This window comes from Ovis canadensis, chromosome 21 (genome assembly GCF_042477335.2).
Source record: "Ovis canadensis isolate MfBH-ARS-UI-01 breed Bighorn chromosome 21, ARS-UI_OviCan_v2, whole genome shotgun sequence".
Taxonomy (NCBI): domain Eukaryota; kingdom Metazoa; phylum Chordata; class Mammalia; order Artiodactyla; family Bovidae; genus Ovis; species Ovis canadensis.
The window spans coordinates 66,061,805-66,080,271 of NC_091265.1; positions in this window are offsets into that span (position 1 = coordinate 66,061,805).

Here is an 18,467-nt window from a genome sequence, read left to right on the forward strand (position 1 = left end):
TCCCCTGCTGTGTCCATAGGCCCGCTCTCCCCGTCTGCATCTCTGTTCCTGTCCTGCAAAGAGACTCATCTGTACCGTTTTTCTAGATCCCACATATACGCTTTACTATGCAAGATTCGTTTCTTCTCTCTGACTTACTTCACTCTGTATGACAGACTCTAGGTCCGTCCATATCACCTGAACTAACTCAGTCTCACTCCTCTTTGCGGCTGCCAGCTGCCCCTTCTGAAAGGCTGGGAGCAAATGCAGGGCACTGCCCAGGCCCCTGCAGGCTGCCCCACAAAGGGCTGGGCAAACCTCCTAGGCCACCCACCCCTCCATTCTGACTCCTGGACACCCTCCTTCCCTCGCCCCAATAAGGAACCAGTTCACACCCCACCGCACCCCTGGGAGCAAGTGAGCAAGAGAACCTGTTACCTGGTCTTGCTCCCTGCCTTCTGCAGCAAGAGTCCCAGTAAAGTGCTGTCTGGATTTCCCCTCTGGCCTCTGATCAATTTCTATTGATTCAGCAGGCCAAGAACTCCGGGCAGTAACAAACACGCTCACCTCAATTACTTACGATCATTACCGGACTTCCCTTGTGGTCCAGTGGTTAAGAATCCACGTGCCAATGCAAGGGACACCAGTTCCATCCCCGGGTCCTGGAGGAGTCCACAGGCCGCAGAGCAGCTAAGCCTGTGCAGCCACTGAGCCCTGGAGCCTGAGCTGCAACGAGGGAAGCCACCGCAATGAGAAGCCCCCAACTAGAGGGCCGGCCCCACTCGCCACAAGCACAGGAAAAGCCCGCGTGCAGCAACCAAGACTCGGCACAGCCAGAAATAAGCAATTAATTAATTAAAAAATGCAAGCCATGAAACCCTTAAAAAATAAAATCATTACTGTGCTGGAGAAAATGGGTCTAAATAAGCATTATTCCTGTGTCCTACTGATATTTCTTATAGACCAGCTGCTTTTGAGTTAATTTGAATTTTATGAACACACTTCGAAGCAGAAATAGCTCATATCTATTACACTGAGATTGAATGCTATTGAGCAACATTTCTCTTTTGATTCGATTGTGTGATTTTCCCACTTTAATACGAAATCATTTGACGTTCCCCAACCCAATATTCATGGGAAATAGATGGGGAAACAATAGAAACAGCGACAGACCTTGTTTTCTTGGGCTCCACTATTGATGTGCAGATGGTGACTGCACCCATGAAATTAAAAGACGCTTGCTCCTTGGAAGAAAAGCTATGAAAAACCTAGACATCATATTAAAAAACGGAGACATTACTTTGCCACCAAAGGTCTGTATAGTCAAAGGTATGGTTTTTCCAGGAGTCGTATCTGGATGTGAGTGTTGGACCATAAAGAAGGCTGAACACCAATGAATTGCTGCTTTTGAACTGTGGTGCTGGAGAAGACTCTTAAGGATCCTTTGGATGGCAAGGAGATCAAACCAATCAATCCTAAAGGAAATCAGTCCTGAATATTCACTGGAAGGACTGATGCTGAAGTTGAGTTGCAATTTGGCCACCTAATGTGAAGAGCCAACTCATTACAAAAGACCCTGCTGCTGGGAGAGATTGAAGGCAGGAGGGGGAGGAGGATGACAGAGGATGAGATGGTTGGATGGCATCACTGACGCGATGGACATGAGTTTGAGCGAGCTCCGGGAGTTGGTGATGGACAGGGAAGCCTGGCGTGCTGCAGTCCATGGGGTCACAGTGAGTCGGACACGACTCAGCAAGTGAACAACATCCCCATATTAAAACAACCTTGCCTCCTGGGAATAAATCAAAGCTCTCCGTGTTATTATTTCAAAGTGTTTCCCTGCTTACTGTGATATTTTTCCTTTGCCTTTATGTTCAGTATGGGGACAGATTTCCAAGCTCCCCTTCTCACACCGTCCTTGTTAGGTTGGGTGGCAAAGCTGTGTTAGTCGTGAGTTCTTTCAAGGGCATTTTTATTTGACCCTTTCTTTTTGCTGCAGCAGCTGATGAAGCCACAAGATCCTTCAAGAGTTTTTTTTTAAGAAGAACGGTTTTGTTTCAATTCCTGTTATAGTGATTATTTTGTCTTATTTATTTGCTCTTATCTGCAATACCTCACACTAAACGCTTAACTTGTTCATTTTAGTTTGAAAAATGTTTTTGTTGAAATACAGCTGTTTTGTTGAATACAATGTTGTCTTAAGCGCTAAGCGTTAGCGTTGTGTTAAGCGTTGCGCTGCGGGTGTACACCCAAGGGATTCAGTTGCGCGTGTACATGTGTATCTATGTTCTTTTTCAAATTCTTTTGCACTGTCGGCTGTTATAAGGTATTAAGCATAGTTCTGTGTGCCATCCTCGAGGCCCGTCTGCGTTCATCTCAAGCTCCTCATCGGTCCCTCCCCCGCCTCCCCTCTGGTTATCATAAGGTTGTTTCTATGTCTGTGTTAACTTATTAATTTTTATCTTTTCTCATTTCCTTTTTTATCTCCTCTCATTTCAAATATAGATGTGACCGCTATTCAGTTTATGATCCTTTTCCATAAAGGTTATCACGCATTCGCACAACATTTGGAAAAACCATTCCTTTTCATTGCACGTGGCGAGTTCTCCCCAAATATGCTGAATAAATAAACACGAGGAGATGCTCTGTCCTTATGGTTTCGGATGAAGACACTTCTGCCTCTCTGCCGTCTGGGGTGCGCCCCACACTTGGATGAACCCAGGATGCTTGCTTCTGTTTTGGTTTGTGCAGAAGCCTCCAGGCTGGAGGGACAGCCAGGGGCAGGCTCCACGGCCCTCGTGTCTTCACACGTGTTCCAAGCTGCTCTCACGATCAGCTCCTGGTGGCCCTTCAGCTGTCTTCCTGGGCTATCAGTTTGTTTTTTAGTGCAGGGTAACTGTGGGAAACGGGTTGGAAAACTGGAGAAGAAAATGGTGCAGGAAAAAGACGGGAAATACGAAGCTCTGGCACGTTTCATGCGCCAACCGAATCCATTTCCGACCGTTTTCATCGCCTGATTAGACCAAGCTTCCTAGGACAGCTCTGGCATCCCGAGTGACAGCCCTGCTCGTAGCTTTTCACGTTAAAGCTGGTGGAGGGACTGCCCCGGAGGCCCAGGGTTTGGGACCCCCTGCCTCCACTGCAGGGAGCTCCGTCTCGATCCCCGGCTGGGGAACAAAGATCCCGAAAGCTGTGCAGTGCGGACAATAAGAATAATAAAGCTAATGGAAATATAACCTTGTCTACCCTTTTCCACAAACGGCCGAGTCTTCAGGAAAAGAAACCGGTAGGGTCTGGCTCTCCTGCGTTTAAGTCAGACGTTGCTGTTTTTTTCCCCTTCGGTCTTCCCTAATTGTTCGCTTAGCCTTCGTTCCGTTTTATTGAATTGAACCATTTGATCTTATTGGTTTCATGGTGGTTGTCTAACCGCTGAGTCGTGTCCGACTCTTTCTTGAACCCATGGACCGCAGCTCGCCGGGCTCCATTGCCCACTGGATTTCACAGGCAGGAATTTGCCATTTCTGTCTCCAGGGATCTTCCCAACCCAAGGATCAAACCCAGGTCTCCTTCACTGGCAGGTACGTTCTTTACCACCTGAGCCGCCAGGGAAGCTCCTGGTTTTATGGTAAAAACAGATAAATAGTAGCAATATCATAACTTTAGCCCATGGATGGATCAGTAACATTATTAACTGCAGTCAAAAATATCTCCCCCATGACCTTGTATTTTTTATCCACCGCAGTATATTTTTCATACATATCTTAATGTCCAAACATGAATATTCTAGTTAGATTGTTCTCATGGAGTTCTAGCTTAATTGAACTGTGGGCAGAGAACATTCTGTATTCGATTTCAATCTTTTGAAGTGTTTACACACTTACTTTATGGTCAATCTTTCGTTAATATATCGTATGTCCTTGAAGAAATATTTATTTTAGGAGCGTCGGCGTCAGGCTTTGTGTGACCTGTAGGTAAGATTTCTTCATCGTGATGGCAAATCCTCCGTGTACTTGCTGGCTTCGTTTGGGGGACTGTAACTGATCAAAGGTCCCAGCAGCTGTGCTCTGAAATCCAACACCCCACTTGACTGGAGCCACAGGCTGCCTCCCACCGATGACTCAGATTCCCAGGCAGGCTGGGTCCTGGGGGGCCTGGCTCTCCTTGAAGGAGGTGGGCGGCCGAAGGATTTCTCCAAGGCCTTGCCCAGCCTGATCCAGACCCTGCATCGCCAGCATCGCAAGAGCCGACTGGCGGGGCCCACGGGGGCTAGGGAGGCGCCGTGATGTTGGATAGCGTGCTCCCTGTTAACAAAAAGACTGAGGCAGAAGTAAGGTGCAGTCACGTGCATAGTTCTTCGAATTTTCAAAACGTACACTCATAGAAACTCCACCAAAATCACGATATAGAACAAGGCCCCCCTCTCAGACGATTCCACCCTCTCTCCAACCCCGGGGGCCCAGGCCACCACTGATCTTTTCTCCGTTTCCGTGATGTTGCTTTTTCCAGAATGCTATCTAAATGGACGTTGTGCCTTGTAAGAAAAGTTATGACAAAATTAGACAGCTTATTAAAAAGCAGAGACATCACTTTGCCGACAAAGGTCTGTATAGTCAGAGCTATGGTTTTTACTGTAGTCATGTATGGATGTGAGAGTCAGACCATAAAGAAGGCTGAGCACCAAAGAACTGATGCTTTCAAACTGTGGTGTCGGAGAAGACTCTTGAGAGTCCGTTGAACAGCGAAGAGATCAAAGCAGTCCATCTTAAAGGAGATCAGTCCTGAGTGTTCACTGAAAGGACTGATGCTAAAGCTGGAGTTTCAGTGCTTGGGCCCCCTGATGCGAAGAGCCGACTCGCTGGAAGAGACCCTGATGCTGGGAAAGATCGACAGCGGGAAGAGACGGGGCGACAGAGGTGGGTGGGTGGGTGGCATCACCGACTCAATGGACGTGAGTATGAGCCAGCTCCGGGAGACGGTGGAGGACAGGGGGGCCTGGGGTCGCAGAGTGGACATGACTGAGACTCTGAACAATGTAAACAGAATCTCACATGTGTGTACCAGTCTATCTTCTGTCAGTGGTAACTATGCCTCTGAGATTCACTCACAGCCATGTGTGGATAGGAATCTGCTTCTTTGTATCACTAAGCAACCTTCCATTCCCAAATGCGGGTCAGTCTGGGCTATTTTGGGGTTTGGTAGTTACAAGTAAGCATTTAGGGAGTCCCCTGTGATCCAGTGGTTAGGACTCAGAGCTTTCACTGCCCAGGCAGAGTTCCACCACTGGGCAGGGAACTAAGATCCTGCAAGCCATTAGGCAAAAAAACAAACAGCAACAAGAGCAAAACCTCAACACACAGTACTCACCGCCGGGTTTCAGTGTGAACACAGGGTTTTTTTAAATCTCATTTGTGTGGATGACACTAAGTCAGATTGCTGAGTCATATGATAAATTTATGCTTAGCTTATACGAACCCAGCAAGCTCACTCCCACGGGACCGCCCCATCCGACACCAGGGCCTGCGGCGTGTGCGCTTCCATTGCTGCCATCTGCGCCAGCACTTGGGACGGTCTGGGTTTTTTATTCTAGATGCTCTGAAACGTGCGTAGGGGACTTACCGGTGCTCCAGTGGTTAAGAACCCTCTTGCCATGCAGAGGACGCCGGTTCGATCCCTGGTTGGGGAGCTAGGATCCCGCATGCCGAGGGGCAAGTAAGCCCGTGAGACAGAAGCACAGCCCACAAGCTTCGATGACAGGTCCCCCGTGCACAGCACAGGTTCCGGCACCGCAACCAAGGCCCAACACAGCCAAATAACAATAAAACAAAAAGCACGCAGCGCCTCCTCACGGAGATTTTATTTGCATCTCCCTGATGGCATATGATGCGGAACTTTTTTTTTCGATTGAAGGATAATTGCTTTACAGAATTTTGGTTTTTTTCCGTCAAACCTCGACACGGATTGGCCAGAGGTAGACCTGCGTTCTTTCACGTGCTTCCTCGACGCTGCGTATCTCCTTTGGTGAAGCATCTGTTTCAGCCTCTGGCTCATTTTTGATATTCAGTTCCTTTCTCAGCTTTGAGAATTCTTAATGTGGGTTTCCCACATGCACAGCCCACGGGGCTTAGACAGCAGACACTCCCTGACTGCAGTCGTGGAGGCTGGAACCCCGGACTCCGGTGTGGGCAGGGCTGGTCCTCCGGAGGCCCCCCTCCTGGGCCCTGTGGCCTCGTCTCACAGGACACCAGTCCTGCGGGGCTAGGGCGCCCCCGTGACCTCACTGCGCCATAGTCACCTCTTTAAAGGCCCAGCTCCAAACACAGCCACACTCAGGGGCCCTGGGCGTGAGGACTCAAACATAGGGATCTGGGGCCCCAACTCCCCCCGTGCAAATGTCCCTGTTGAACACATCCTCTCGGCCACGGTTTCTGAGATTTCTGCAGATTTACGATAAGCTTTGAAGTCAGGTGACTTCAGTCCTCTTCTCTTCCTAAGTTGCTTCGGTTAATCCAGACCTTTTCCATTCCTGTGTGTATTTTAAAATAACACTTCCTTCCTCTTCAGCTTTCTGGAAGGATCTGTGCAGAGTTTTTACTACTTCTTTCCTGCGTGTTTGGTACAATTCACCCTATGAAGCCATCTGGGCCTGAAGTTTTCTTAGAAGGAAGTTTCTTTCTTTCTTTTTTTTTTTTTTGAAGCCAAAATTAAACTTCTTTAGTAAATAAAGTTATCTGATCTCTGTTTCTTCTTGAGTGAGCTGTGGGAGATTGTGTCACTCACCGATTTTGTCCAGTTTAATTTATTATCTAAATTATCAAAAGTATTGATGCAAAGCTGCTCTTATGGTCCCCTTTCCTTTCTTTTAATATCTGTGGAATATGCAGTGATTATGCTTTCTTCAGAGGATGAGATGGTTGGATGGCATCACCAACTCAGTGGACAGGAGTTTGAGCAAGCTCCAGGAGCTGGTGATGGACAGGGAGGCCTGGCGTGCTGCAGTCCATGGGGTCGCAAAGGGTCGGACGCGACTGAGGGAGTGAACAGCAGCAGCGATGCTTTGTCTTGGGTGATCCTGCGGACTTCTGTTTCCTCTCTTCCTACGGTCAGCCTGGCTGAGAGTCGGTCAATCCTGCTGGTCTCAGAGAACCAGCCTTCAGTCTCAGAGTCTCCCTACTGCTCTTTGCAGTTCCACTGATTCTCACTCTGATCTTTCACAGTTTTCTTTTTTAAGTTGAATTAACTCCTTCTTTCTCTAATCAGTTAAGGTGAGAACTGAGGCCCTTTCATTGAGAACTTCTTTTATACTCTGTACATTAATACTCTAAACTGTGAAAACAGAAATTCAGAGAGTGAGTCACTTCACTTTCTTTCTCTGGAAGTAATGTCTAACTTACATCCTGACCTATTCTTTGATCTATGGATTTTGCAGCGGTTTGGTATTTTGTTTCCAAATACACAGGTATTTGAAAGATCTCTTCCTGCTATTAAGACCTAATTTAACTCCATCTGGTCAGATAACGTATTTTCTATGACACAAAACTTTAAAACTTGGCTGAAACGTACTTCCTGCTCCAGAATGCATTACTGTCCCACACGCACTTGAAACGAACCACGAGCTGTCACGGGGCGGAGGAGCTGTGAGCGCCCTGGGACCTCATCTCCTACACCCGGGCTCAGTTCTGTCCACGTCTATCAGTCGCTGCAGCTTGAGACTTTGCGCAGGACAAATTATTCTCCTGGGACTTCCTTTGTGGCCCAGACAGTACAGAATCCGCCTGTCATACAGGAGACATGGGTTCGATCCCTGGGTTGGGAAGATCCCCTGGAGAACGGAATGGCTGTGTGCTCCAGCGTTCTTGCCTGGAGAATCCCGTGGACAGAGAGGCCTGGTGGCCTGCAGTCCATGGGGTTGTTCCTTGCTCCTGGGACACGGGTCTGAGATTGTTCTGACCCAGGAGGCTCCTGGCTGCCGCCGCTCTTCCCGGCTCTCTTACCCTGCGTCTCCAGAGGCTCTCTCTCTCCTCCCAATCACAGCCACTGGTCCTGAGAGGTGGCTTCGCTCTGCTGCAGATGGAGTCGTTCTTTTGCGGAAGGACTTAGCCTGGTCCCACAGCCTGCTTCTCCCCTGGAAAGCCCTCTGAACCACAGCCCTGAAACTGGGGGCAGGAACCACAGGCTCGCAGGATCTCACCCCCACTTTAGAAATTGAGTGCTTGGAGACGTCCCTGGTGGTCCAGTGGTTAAGACTCTGCAGAGGACACAGGTTCGACCCCTGGTCGAGGAGCTAAGATAGCACACGCTGCGGGGCAAAGCCGAAAAGTAAAAATTAAGAGGAAAGGGAGAATTTGAGTGCCTGGTGGGCAGGGTCCAGCCACTCCAAGTCTCGGCAGGGAACCCCCCCCGCCCCGCCACGAGCCGGGGTGTGGAGGAAGGGAACCTGCACCCTCAGCGCCTGAGCCCAGGGTGGGGCCCAGGTGGAGTCTGAGCTAGAGAAGGACCCCCTTTCCTCAGCCACACTCACTCAGGATTTAGCCTCAAACGCAGATGTTGGAGGGCCAGGGCAGGAAACGCTGACAAGCTGCCCTCCCGGGAAGGTAGCCCGACGGTGGGATCTGGGAGTGGGGGCAGGGTGTGGGCTCCCCTGCAAGCGTGGCTCTCGGCCTGGGGTGAGCCAGAGTGCAGGGGTTCGGGGGTACACACCTAGGTTCACAGACCCGGGACTCTTTCAGTTCTTACCAAGTTCTAGCAGATTTTATGGGATGACTGTTTCTTCATTTGAAATGGCTCCAGGGTCATTTCCAGAGAACAGCCATTTGCATTTTTTAAAAAATAGTCTTCTCCGGTTTTACATTAAGTGGAACCACAGAGCCCCCTTGCTGTCGTGCTGAGAGCAGGGTGCCCTGCTGCTTCATGATTCAGTGACATTTCAGTGCAAGGTTTTCACGAGCTCCCCTTCGGCTACGTGCTTGATGGAAAAATGGTGCAGGGAACACACGGCCCCTCCAAAGGGACCCCCCACTCAGCTCTCCTCCTGCGGGCACTGCCCGCTGTCCAGCGCTTCCTCCTTGGCAGAGCACAGGGTTTTATTCCCTTACCCTGTACATCCAAACTGTAATAATGCCGCTTAATTTATTGTTTATTTCTTTTTGTAAGCTTTTTATTTTGTATTGGGGTATGGGCTTCCCTGGTGCCTCAGACGGTAAAGAATCTTGATCTTGCTAAAGATCAAGAGACATGGGCCCGATCCCTGTGTCAGGAAGATCCCCCAGAGAAAGAAATGGTAACCCACTCCAGTATTTTCTTGCCTGGGAAATCCCCAAGGACACAGGAGCCTGGTGGCCTACAGCCCATGGGGTCACAGAGAGTCAGACACGACTGAGCGACTAACACTTTTGCTTCACACCGTCGATTAACAACACTGTGAAAGTTTCAGGTGAATAGCAAAGGGACTCAGCCTACATATACACGCTCTCATTGCTTGCTGCTTGTGTTTCCCAAGGCCACAGAGACGCTCCCCTGGGCTTTATTCTACATGCTTCGAAGTTTCACAGAGCTTCCCTGGCGGTTCATTGCTTAAGACTCTGCACTTCCGCTGCAGGGGAGCGTGGGTTCAGTCCCTGATTAGGGAACTAACATCCCCATGCTGCGTGGCCCAGACAGAAGTGAAGAAAGCAAGTGCTCCCTGGCTGCGCAGCCTGCATTTAGACCTGTGACTGATACAGTTAATTTTGTATAAAGTGAGAGGTTTAGGTCAAGGTCCTTTGTTTTCCTATTGGCATTCAATTGTTCCAACGTCATTTCTTGAAAAATAAAAAAAAAAAAACATTTTGTTTCTGGATTTTCAAATAGTGTCTTTGAGGTTTTTTTTTGTTTGTTTTTTTTTTTTTTGGTGACTTTTAAAACATTTTTGAGTGATTTTAAAAGGTGAATGAAAGAAACAAGAAAAAACCCTCCCTTGGAAAGAGCCAGGTTTCCGCAGGCTCTGGAGATGCTGAGGGTCAGGCTGGTCTTCATGCAGGGAGGAGGGCTGGGCTGGGCGGCTGGGCGGGGGCTGCCCTCCTCCCAGCCTGCGGGGAGTCCCGGGTGGGGTACGTGCCCTGTCCTGCCCCCCATCCGGCTGCAAGCGAAGTGAGGCCCTCGGGCACCATCTGAAAGCCAGGGAACAAAGGGAGGCGACTCAGGAGCCTCCTGGTTCCCCCTCACCCCCAAAAGCTTCACTCCAGTCTGCAGGGACGAGACATAAAATGTACATGAGAGAAAACTCAAACGCCTCGCGGTCCCCACGAGGTGAGTCAAACAGGAGAAAAGAGGAAAACGGTGCCTTGATGCACCGGGACCGGGACCGGCCCTCAGAAGAGGCCCTCAGGCGCCACCTGGTGGCAGCGGTTGGCACCGCGGCCCCGCTGGAGGCTGAGGCCTGGGCTGGGGGCCGCCGGCGCGGGGGCTCCAGGAGGCTGACTCAGATGGCAGGTGGGAGGCAGATGATTGACAGGCAGACAGGAAGGTGTCGATGGTGACACGCAGACAGATGGATGCATGGGTAGGTAGACGAGACAGGTGATGGGTGTGACGTGTGTGGTTTACACGTAAACATGCATTTTATATATCATATATTTTTGAGGAGCAGTCCCTGTATTTAATCTTTAAACAAGTTCCTATGAAAATCTCTACTTCCCTCCCTCGTCCTGTTCTGCCACAGAACACACACACACACCGACTTCACACGTTTATAGACATTTACGTAGCTGCACGTAGTTGCATCTAACAGATACACGTTACGTCTATGCATATAGAACAGCTGGATTTCCCGGGCTAGCGCTCGGTTGAGTTTGAGGGGATGAGCACAAGCCCGTGGCTTTCCTTTCTCTTCATCTTTTCTGAATCCTAGCTGCATGCCCTTTGTTTCCGGGCCTCACCCGGGCAGACACTCTCTCACCTGCAGCTCTGACTCGGGAAGGACATTCCTTGCTCCCTCCTTCAGACAGTGGGTGGGCTTCCTGCCCCCGACCTCGTCTCTGATGGTGCAGCCCAGCCCCTCGGACCACCCACCATGCACCCCGCCTGCAGGACACGGCGGCACGTGCGCCTGGTGGACGCTCCGCCGTCCCCTGCACGGCGTGGACGGAGCTGCCAGCACACCTGGGTGGAAGGGACTCGGAGCCAAAGGACACGAGAGACGCATAGAGTGTGCGGTGCTGGCGTGACCGCCCGTGACCAGCAGGACTCGCTCGGCTGGAGGACTGCGAGTGGGCCCTGGGGGACAGCGGGGGACAGCAGCTCGCGGTGGCTCCCTGGGTGCTGGAAGCTTCTGTCCCCACCCGAGTGCCGGCTGTAGCAGGCGGCCAGCGTGTGCAGTTACAGGGGCCTGTGCTAGTCGCCCCCTTTCCTGTGGGTTTTCTTTTCTCTTTTTCCAGTGTAAGGCGCCGAGGCAGGGGAAGGCGATGCCTGGGGGTCTGGGGGCAACAGCAGGGCGGGCCTGACCTCTGCCCCTCACAGCCACCTCCAGCAGCGCTCACCTGGCCCGTGGCGACTGGCCTGGAAATCGTGCTTCAGCCGCGGCCTGAGCAGGACTTTCCTTCTTCTACCCAACAGTCCCATTTTCTTTTCAGCTCAAGGAACTCCCCAGGCTCCGCAGCCTCTGGTATGCCGGAGCTGGGAGGACTCCAAGGACGATGCATGCAAGGCCAGAAGCCGCGCGGCCCACAGGTGAGGGCTGGTAGGACCAGGTCCCATGGGCCAGCGGAGCAGACAGAGGCTGGGCTCCCAGGCCTGATCGGGCCCTTGGCCTCCCCCACGGCCGACCGAGGCTGCCTTTGAGGTCAGGCCCCTGCAGCATCTCGCGTGGGGTTTCTACTGTTCAATGGTGTCGGTTACCCAACACTCCACCACCACCACCAGCAGCTGGCTGGGCAGCCTGCTTCTCACATGAAGGCTGAGACCCACACACGCACAGCAGCACGCCTGACGGCCCAGACCTCAGCGTGGATCCCAGGATGCGGGTGGGCTTGCCCGGATTCAGGGCCAGAGGGCTTCTGACAGGGAGGCATCTTCCCGGGACTGGTTACTTGAGGTCTTCCCTGAATTCTGGGCTCCAGCATCCTCAGTGCCATCTCACAGAGGCAGCTCGGAGGGCCAGGAACCTCCGGGTGCGGACAGGCCTCTATGGGCAGCGTCCCGCGGCCAGCGGTCAGCCCGCTGGTTGGCTCCTCCAGGGCAGCAGAGCCAGCAGGACGTGTGTCTCCAGGAAGACACCCGCTGTCAGGCACTGGCGAGCCATCACCGAGGCCAGGCGAGCCCCCCGCTGAAAGGGGCCGGGGATGCAGAGCAGGACGGGGTGGCGTTTGAGCTGGAAGGCGCTCTGCTGGCAAGCCAGAATCCGAAGGCCGCCGAGGCAGAATTTCCTCTCGCTGGGGGAGGTCGGCCTTTTGTTTGGCTCAGACCTTCAGCTGATTGAGTGGGGCCACCTGCCTCATGGACTGCCATCTGCTTCACTCAACATCTACCAAGTCAAATGCTCATCTCACCCACAGACACCCTCACGGAAACATCCAGATGTCTGACCCAACACCCAGGCGCCGTGGCCTGGCCATGCTGCAGGGACGTGTCGGGTCCCGCCCTCGCTTACACGGGACCAGCACGCTTTCCCTGAACTGGAACCTCAGACCTGCCGATCATGCACGAATTACACGGGACACGGCCTGCAGAGCTTCCCAGGCAGGTCTGAGAACAGGTCCCTGAGCCCCGCTGAGGCAGCCACCGGGAGCCCTGCCGCGCGGAGTCCTCTGTCCTGGGGGCCCACCACCCTGTGTGACCCTCCCCACTGTAGAGGATGGAAGGGCTTCTGCAAGCGCTCTGCGCCCTCCCCCAGGGGGCAAGGCTGGTGAGGCCCTTCTTTCCCTTTCGGAAAGAGCTGGGGATTCGGAGCGAAAGCTGGGCTCCCGGCTCCCACCGCCCCAGATCCGGACGCAAGGGTGTCATTGCCCTTCTGCCTTTTCTGCCTGTGGGAGGCTGCATCCCTGCTGAACTTTTGCTCTGAAATAATCTACACCCTCTGGGTGAGTCAAGAGCATCCAAGGGAATCGGGCCTTGGGAACAAAGTGACCCTGTTTGGACCCTCGCTTTGGACTTACCGGCTCCGTGACTTGGGGCAAATTCCTTTACCTCTTGACCCCTTGTTTTTTAATTATACATTTAGGATAAAGTATATAAAGCGGTTAACTTATAACTCAGTTAACATTTAACCTGACTCATGAGAGTATATAGAGCATTTAACTCCATTAACGGTTAACCTGGCGTGTGACAGTCAGTAAAAGTTAGCTATTACTGTTATTATTCTTAAATCACAGTTCCATGTTAAGGGAAACCATAAATCAGATGTCAAAGGACAGGGCACCTCCGGCTGCTGGGAAAGTGCCAGCCCAAGGAGAGCGGGCGGAAGGAGGCCAGGCCTCCCTGCTGCCCGAGACCGGTCCCTGGGGACGGGGGGATGCCCACACCTGGGGGTCAGGGGTGGCCTAGGCAGAAGGTGCCACTGCCTGGCGGGGCCCTCCTGGGGGCTAGCGGGGAGCATTGCCCCCGCCCCCAGATCCTCACTGGCCCTGGGGCCAGGGAGAAGCCCCAGTGAAGAGGGGTGTGAGGTGACCCCAGTCTCTATTGCGGTGATCCCAGGACTAAACGGGGCTCCTGACAGAACAGAGGAGGGATGGGTGATCAGGGGAGGGCGTTACGGGCAGGAGGGAGGGGTGGGGAGACGGGCTCCCAGCCCCTTCCTCCTCTGGGCCACCTCCTCGTGTGACTGGCAGTGGGCAGAGGCTTTGGCAGGGCCGAAGCCCAGCCCGGGACAGTGGCATCAAAAGTATCGAACCTGGTGAGCGACCAGGAGCCCCACCGCCCTGGGGATGCCTGCCTTTCCTGTGGCGTAGCTCCCATGAGCCCTCGCTGAGCAGGAGGGGCGGGAATGGGGGCCGAGGCCAACCTGGAGGAGGCATGGAGCTCTGCAGGCCTGAGTCTGATGGCCACCGGGGACCTGACCTTCCCCAGACCTGGAGGCCGAGCGGGCCCAGGAAGGAAGCCCCCAGGCGGAGCCCAGAGTGGCCCTCAGCAGCCTGTGTGCCCCGTGGGCCCGGGAGGGCCTGAGCCCCAGGCAGGTGCGGGGCAGCCCCTTCCCACCACCCAGGTCCCCAGGCGAGGAGGTGTCAGAGTATTCAAGCCTGAGCCATCCCTCCAAGCCCAGGAACAGAGCGTGTGCATGACCCCACCCCAGAGCCTGTCTCTCCTCGGCCCTCCCAGCAGCCTCTACGGATGGAGGCCCTGGGTGCTGGCCGGGAGTCTCGTCCCGGTCATGGGCAGGACACACAGGCAGACGGAGGCGCCAACCCTCACCTGTGCGCCTACACCCGGGCCTCGCCCAGGTGTGTGCCCAGTGCCTGGGGCTCATCTGCCAGGAGGACAGCCCCCAGGGCGGCCACAGGACTGGGGGAGCCCGCCCCACAGACGCTGACCCCCAGGCGGGGGTCTCCGTGTTCCTCACGGCTGCGTCCCCAGGGTGACAGGGAGCTGGAGATGCTGTGGGCGCTCAGCACACGTGAAGGCAAGATGGTGGGTGAGCCACGTCTGCTGACCAGAACCGCAGTGAGGGCTCGACAGTTCCTCGTTCCGTTCTCCCCAGTTCTGAGCTCCGCTTTGCTTTGAGGCTGGCTGAGATGGGGTGAGTGCAGAGGAAGGGCCAGGAAGTGGGGGGCCGGTGAGGGGCAGGGGGCCCATCTGGGCTGGACCCAGCGAAGGCTTGCTGGAGATCCCAGGTTCTCAGAGCTCTGAAGCTGTCAGCTTCCCAGCTGGGGAAGGAGACTCTTTGTTACAGCACAGGGGTCGCATGAAGGCCAAGGACGCGACAGGGCCATTCCTGTCCTCAGAGCCCACGGGACAGTGTTCCCGGGTGCGGGAGATGCAGAGCCGGGACGGGGCGCTGGTCATGCCCTGCAGGGAGCGGATCCCCCCGAGGCCCGAGGCCGGAGCCTCGGGTCCAACACTGGGAGCAAACGGGGATACAGCAGCTGGACAGGGAGCAGCCACGCGGGCCACGGCCCCTCGGCTGGAGCCACGGCCCCCACGGCTGGAGCCTCGGCTCCCACCGCTGGAGCCGCAGCCCCCACGGCTGGAGCCATAGCCCAGCAGCTGGACAGGGAGCAGTCACACGGGCCACGGCCCCCATGGCTGGAGCCACGGCCCCCACGGCTGGAGCCATAGCCCAGCAGCTGGACAGGGAGCAGTCACACGGGCCACGGCCCCCACGGCTGGAGCCGCGGCCCCAGGAGCAGCCAGAGCAGCCCATGGTTCTGGTGGGTTGAGGGTGGAAAAGGTCAGAGGAGCAGGTGGAGAGAGAGAAGGGGCTCAGTGTGGGGCCTCCGGGGCCGGGAGCCCGCCTGCCAGGACAGGTGAGATGCTGGGCACGTGGTCCCTTTCTGGTTCCCGTCTGTGCCTTTTCTCCTCTACGCGTGTACATGTTTACTTATTTTAAAATGACCTCCTTGGGGTGATGGTTTTGCCCTCTCTCTCTAGTTCATGATTTTCCATCACATGACTCCTGAGAAACAGCAAAGCCCCTTTTCCCGTGTTGCGGGACGTGCCGCGCAGGGTCCTTGGCCTGAGGCTCTGCTCACCTTGCCGGCCTCTGCTGGTTTTCCACGGAGGCTGAAAAAGGTGGCTGTAACTGCTGCTGTTGTCCAGCCACTCAGTCGTGTCCGACTCTTTGCGACCCCGTGATCTGCAGCACGCCGGGCCTCCCTGTCCTTCACCGTCTCCCGGAGTTGTTCATTGAGCTGGTCAGATGCTTAGAAAACAGGCATGAACTCTCTCCCAGCTCTGGGGGACAGAGTCCACCAGCAGGGTGTCAGCAAGGCTGCGCCCCCCTGCCGGCTCTGGGGCAGCTCCCACAGCCTCGTTCCCGGGGCCCCCTGAGCTCTCACACGGCTTCTCTGCCCCGTGTCTGCACCTCAAGTCTTCATCTCTCTCCTAAGAACACCCGTCCTTTGACCCAGGCCATCCTTACCTAGTGCAGCCGCATCTCAAGTTGGTTATATTCACCTCCCACCACCCACCCCCCAGTGAAGGTACCTGGAAGCTCTGCCACCACATCAGCCCTAAGCACCGTGGGCACGGCCTTCCCGTGGGCACGGCCTTCCCGTGGCAGCGGCTGCAGCACATGCCTGTGGGGCACACGGCTGCCAAGAGGAGTCTCCTGGGACCACACTGCCTCGGAGCCCACCCCACCGCCCTTCCCTGCCCGCCTATGGCCGCAGGCAGTCGGGCAGCCTCCCTGGCCCCAGCTTCCCCATCTGTCAAGTGGGGTCCGCAGTGACCCGGGACTGCCCAGTGCAAGGGACAAAAAGCCACCGGCCTTGCGGTTTCCCTGTGAGGTGCTGTGACCGTGTCACTCTGGCCTTTCGTCATCTGCTAGGCCCCCTGTCTCACGAGAGGAGCTGACTTTGAGGAGGACGAGGAACCGAGTGGATGAGCAGAGGCCAACGGGAACCCGTGGGTGCCCCCTGGTGCCGTGAGCTTCGCGTCTGCACGCAGTCAGGGTGGGAGCACGGCTCCAGGCGGGACAGTCTGGACCTGGCTGTTGTGACAGGCTGGTTCCCCGGGCAGAGGACTCGGAGAGGCCAGTACCGCAGCCCTTTCCTCCCGGGAGCAGAGCCCTGGCCCTGAGGTGACGTGTGTTCTCATCTGGCCCCGTCCCTCCGTGTGGACCGAGCTGAGCTGCCTCAGGGCGGGACGGGACTGGGCAGGGGGGTGGGGTCAGAGCAAGGCCTCTCTCTCTCACTAACCCTGTGCCAGACGGGCCCGTGCCTGCAGACCCCTGCCTTGCCTGTCCCTCTGCAGCTGGGACCGCGTCCTGGGCCTTGGGACACCAGGGCCAGGCCCCAGAGGAAGTGGCCCTGCCTGTGGTGGCCTCTCGGTGCCCTGTCTGTCTCCCTCATCGGCACCTGCGGTCCTCAGGTCCTTCATCCAAGCCCTGCCCCTGGCTCGGGGGGGACTGCGTCCAGGGCGGACTCTGGCCCTGGCCGTGGCTGCTGCCAGGTTGCTCCTGCTCCCAGGACCTCCTTCCCCCAGCTCTGGAAAGACCCTGGTAACAGCAGGGCCCATCCCCACTGATGGGAAGCCAAGCGGGGAGGATGCTCTGGTCTGGACCGCAGGTGTGGGCGGGGGTGAGACGGCGCCCCCTGGTGGCGGGAGCGCACACGGCGGGGGCCTGCCCAGGGCCGGAAGGCTGGGGTCCAGATACTCTCCGGCTGGGGCTCAGGGTCTGGGGTCTGCAGGAATCTGCTGGGGTCTCAGGGGTCTGTGTCCTCGGCTGGTCAGGTCCCCACAGGCCCACGGAAAAGACATTACAGCCGCCCAGACGTGGACAAAGCCCCGCTGAGTCAAACTGAGACCATGGGGCCAGGCCACCCGGCGGCCTTCACCTGCGTGGAAGGCGGTGCCGCTGTCTGCACCATTTATTGAGTTTTCACTATAAAGTAGCCCTTAAGTCCATCCTCCGTCTAGTCGAGTCACAGATGCAGCCTAAAAGCCCACGTTGTTGAGTCACTCAGCAGCGTCCGACTCTTGGCAACGCTGTGGACTGCAGCCCACCAGGCTCTTCTGTGTGTGGGGGTCTCAGGCAAAAATACTGGAGTGTGTGCCACTTCCCTCTCCAGGGGATCTTCCAGCCCAGGGATTGAACCCGAGTCTCCTGCGGGGCAGACAGTCGCTTTCCCACTGGGCCACCTGGGAAGCCCAAGACCTTCCCCCAAAGACCAGCGCTCGCTGAAGTGACAGGGCAGCATCCCAGAGAGGATTTTGGAATACGGCTGTGATCAGAGATGGACCCTGACAAAGAGCGCAGGGGGAAGAAAGGCCCCGGGGACGCAGAGGTGAGGGAGGCAGGGCTGGGGACAGGCTGCTGGTCTCTGGGAAGCCAGGGGGTGGTCCCTGCAGGCGACAGCGGAAGGGGGTAATGATGAGGCCGCTGTGGCTGGGATCAGCGGTGCTGCAGGCTGCTGAGCTGCTGCTCAGGCCGAGAGGGAAAGCAGCAGGACCCGCTCAAGACTGCTGCATCAGAGAGGTGGGGACAGCTGCCCATACCAAGCCCCATGGGTACACTCCAGGAGCCCCCGGCCCCCAGAACCTGGGGTCCCCCAAGGATGCTGGGTTCCCCCAACAAAGGGCAGCTGAACCAACCCCTCACCCTGAGCATTCAGCTCCAGGGATCACCGCTGCTGTCTCCCACAGCGAGGGCTTGGCCCCTCCAGGTCCATCCACCCCAGGACACAAAGGCCTCATGGCTCCCAGCACGATAGGCAGTGTGGACATGTTTCCTGTGGCTCCCAGAAGCCCCGAGTGTCCAGCAGGGATCGAGGCCCGAGATACGCACAGGCCCGGACAACCCCGGCCGCCCAGCGATGCTGGAGCAGGGAGCAGACACGCAGCAAGCATGGCCCCCAGCACCA